The sequence below is a fragment of the Frankliniella occidentalis genome, unplaced genomic scaffold (genome assembly GCF_000697945.3).
Source record: "Frankliniella occidentalis isolate FOCC.00 unplaced genomic scaffold, Focc_3.1 Scaffold157, whole genome shotgun sequence".
Taxonomy (NCBI): domain Eukaryota; kingdom Metazoa; phylum Arthropoda; class Insecta; order Thysanoptera; family Thripidae; genus Frankliniella; species Frankliniella occidentalis.
In genome coordinates, this window is record NW_026267283.1 from 18,928 (window position 1) to 23,093 (window position 4,166).

Genomic DNA, 4,166 nt, shown 5'->3' on the forward strand with positions numbered 1-4,166 from the left:
CTCATTTTAAAACTCCGTTCTGCGTTTCGGCACCGTGCATTCGGGCCAGCTCGCTAGTACCCTCTCCTCTACTAGTGCTCGTTTGCTCGAGCCGAGCTCCGACCTGCGCTTCCAGCCAAGTACAGCCGAGCGCTGAGCCAAGTCTGACGGAGGGAGGGGGGCTGCGTAGCTGTGGCGCGCGGACGGGACCAACACCAAGCCACCCTGTGTATTCTTCTGGTGACGTCACGTCTTGTGCCTCTCTGCACTACATAAGAGTACAAGCAATGACACATTTGACAAATCATTCAAATGTTCAAAGTTTCAGTTACAAGTGTATCATCTGCTAATAACACAACCGACTGAGCAAGTGGTTGATGGCCTCCGAACGTCCGTTCCGTTTGTCTCCAGCCCGATGTCAACTTAACTGACAGGCTAAGCAGATCAAATTCAAATGCTTAGAGGTTCGTCGACATCAACTACTTTTTTCAACAAAACAAGCGAATTAAACTAAATTCAAGACTCTTATTACCAACAACAAAGTGGCCGGTATCCGATCCGATGGTGGTAAACGAGGCGGAGGCGAGCGAGTTGTGTGTGTGTGTGGGGGGGGGGCGATCGCCCTGTGTGTGGGGGGGGGGCGATCATGTCAGACGCTCGTGATGAGTAGAAGGACGGCACCTGCAGGGCGTGCCGACGTGTTGCCTACCTATGTGTGTGTAAAATGGGTTGCCGATCTGCAAGGCGCTGTAGTCGCTGACCGCGTGCGACTACACTCATTTTGACGTGCGATTGCACTGATTTACTGCATGATTACATGGGATTACGCGACATTACGAGGGATTACGCGGGATTACACAAGATTACGAGGGATTACGCGGGATTACACAAGATTACGCGGGATTACACGAGATTACGAGGGATTACGCGAGATTACGAGGGATTACTGGTGTAATCCCTGGCACTTGTACACAGGATTACGCGAGTGGTGGCCCCCTCGGGATCGTCCAGGTTAAGTACGTCCGGTCATTCTTCGTTTCGAACTCCCCTGCCAAAGTTCAGCCTTTGACAAGCTGTCATAGCGCCTGGTAAGCAGGCAGTATAATTCCTGCAGTGCACGCGTGTACTACGGGGCGGGCTACCCTGAGCCTCGCAGGCGCCGAGCTCCCGTGATTTAGCCGAGTGAATCAGTGAAAAACGGATGTACTTTCTGGACGATCCGTTGTACCGGAGCGGACGTTCCTTGAACCATTTACACACACCTCTTCCGTGAGACAACCCAGTTGCCCAACTGCATGCATACTGAGCAACCAACACATCACATGTTGGGCATACACGCTTGTAGAAGTGTGCGGGGCTCTAAAATCATTCTTAATCATTCTTCCTGAAACTTTTATCACTATCGCGCTCGCTCCGCTCGCCGATGGGCCCGCCGGCTACTCCTGCCCTGCGCGCCCCGGCCGGGCATGACATGTGGCGCAACGCCCCCCGACGGCCGCGTCCCGTCACACTGCTTTTGCTCTTGACTGCTTGATTTGTTGACGCCGCCGGGCGGGGCGGGGCGGCCGGCAGCAAGGCGGTCACTGGAGCGCGCTGCTGGAGCTGCTCTGGATCTGCTGGGGCCACCGCCCCGCTGCTGGTCCTGGTCCTGCACTGGAGCAGGGCGGTTCTCTGGGGGCGAGGGGGGTGAGGAGGGCGATACAAGGAGAGAGACAGAGAAATAAAGAGAGAGATAGAGTGAGAGAGAGAGAGTGTGAGAGAGAGAGAGAGAGAGAGAGAGAGAGAGAGAGAGAGAGAGAGGGGGGGGCAATTGGGCGTGAATAATGCTGGCGGCCACCGCTGACGCCCGCTGACGCTCGGCTCGGTTAGCTGACCCGGCCTGGCCACGCATACGGAAGCGGGCAGCGCGCGGGAGGCCCGGTACGAGACCCGGTACGAGACCCGGTACGAGACCCGCCGAGACCCATACGACGCGTTTCGCAATGGAGCGTGCCCGCTGTGCCCGCTGGGCTCGGCGGGGCCGGCTCACTTACTCGACGTGACGGGCGTGGCAAAGCGATGCGACCCCGCCGCTGTCATCATGTCGGGTAGCCGAGCGCCGAGCACGTGCACGACACGCGCGCCCCGCTACTCTCTTGTCGCTCCCGCTGCTTCTGACCGTCGTGGTCGTGGTGGTGCACCTGCTGCTGCTCCGGCCTGATCCTCTCCGCAATGGGCCGCGCAGAGTTGTTACAATAATCTCAAATCTACGTGGCATATCTACGTGGCTAATGCGTTGTAGATAAGAAAGGGTGAAGACGAGCCATCATTCTTCTTCCATCCCTTGGTCTGCTGCTAACGTCCACGATACCCGGAACGAGGGGCCCGGAGCGGAGGGGCCTAACAGCGCGATGAGACGTGAACGCTGGTGAACGCGCTCTTCTCCCACCCCCCTCTCTCTCTCTCTCTCTCTCTCTCTCTCTCTCTTCTTCTCTCTTCTTCTCTCTCTCTCCCTCCCTCCCTCCGTCCCTCCCCCCTCTCGGACTCTGACGCCTCTTTTCGATGATTAGATCGATTCGATCGATGAGTGATTAAGAGAAAGCGAATGAGACGCGGCGAACGCACCACCCGGGCCGAGTTTGAGCAGCCAAGGCCGAAGCAATCGCGCCCACCGCAGTATATCTTTATTATATGTATTCACACAAACTGTTGAAAAATAGGGACTAGAGTATAACAAAAGCGTGGGATAGGAAAAAGAGAATATGAGATGCTACCAGAAAAAAAGGGGAGCAGTCGGGAAAGGGAAGGGGAAAAAAGTACACTCGGCCATCGGGATCGTGCTCGATGGGAGATGGGCTGCTTATTACGTGAAGTGGCGCAACGTATCGTGGCGGGGCGTGGCGGGGCGTGGCGGGGCGCGGCGGGGCGTGGCGGACCGGGGTGAGGTGAGTGCGGCGGGGTGGGACGTTGGGCCGGCCACTCGCGCATTCCCCCTGAATCCAGATGCGTCCGTCCTGGTTTTAACGAGGTCTGACTCCCCCCCTTGCTGCCCGCCGCCGCCTACCGTCCGTACCCCGCCCCGTCTCCCGAAGGCCTGCTTCAGCTTATCAAGAATCGCATATGTAGCGAGCAGCAGCAGTAGGCGCCCTGCTGACCGACACTTGCGCTGTTGTTGCTGCTGTAGCGCCGGCGGCGCCAAAAAGAAGGGGGAGGGGGGAATGGTTATAGCAGCGATCAACATCACACCTCGCTCAATCAACGCCGCCGGGGCTGGGGGGCGCATTTGTCTCCGTTTGCTCCCGCACCGTCGCCACACCGCGCCGCTCGTACAGAGCGCCATTAGTCCATGAAAGAGGAGGAGGGAGGGGGCGCTTTTGGCGCGCCGCTTTGCCCTCTCTATGGCGCGGTGCGCGGCGGCGGCGGGCGGCGCTTCGTTGGCGGTCGCGTTGTTAAGCGCCGCGCCGAATGAAAGAGAAAAGAGCCCCCCCTCCCCTCTCCTCATTTTCCCGCCCTTTTGGCCGCGCCGTTGAGGAGGCGCCGCCGCCACGGTCCGCAGCCGCCGCCACGCCACGCGACTCAATAATTGATGGCTGCAATAAAACGTCTCCAAACGCCTAATCACCTCCCGTCCTGATCGTCTTCGCCGCCCCGGGGCTCATCACCTGACGCAACCCTCTCTCCTCTCTTTCTCTCCCTGAGAGGCGCCGCCGGAGCACTGGGACCGACCGAACTGGGACTTGAGAGATCATGACCCTCCTATAGAGACGCCCGAAGAAAGCACACACATAATAAAGCATTCCGGGTAAAGTTGAAATGCAGAAGAATGCAGGGGACAAGAAAACGGAAGTCACCATATGTTAAAGCATGGCGATTTCCGTTTTCTTCTACCCCGCATCCTTCTGCATTTCAGCATCACCGTAATGCTTTATTTCTGTGTACTCTTTCATACGTAGCTCACACACAACTAACTGTGCACAGTAACGTACTCACAATTTATTAAAGCGACATTTTGCACAATTACGTTAAATATTGTACATAGTTACGTGCAAATTGTGTATACGTAAGTTATGTGTGTTGACAGTTGTCAGGCGCGGTTTTAAGTCCCTCTGGCGGAGGGGGCGGTTTGCTGTGGGTTGCCTACTTTCAGGGGTTTTGTAGGACAAATTGCCTACCTACCCCAGGGGGCGATTTGGGCCGACGGGGGGGGG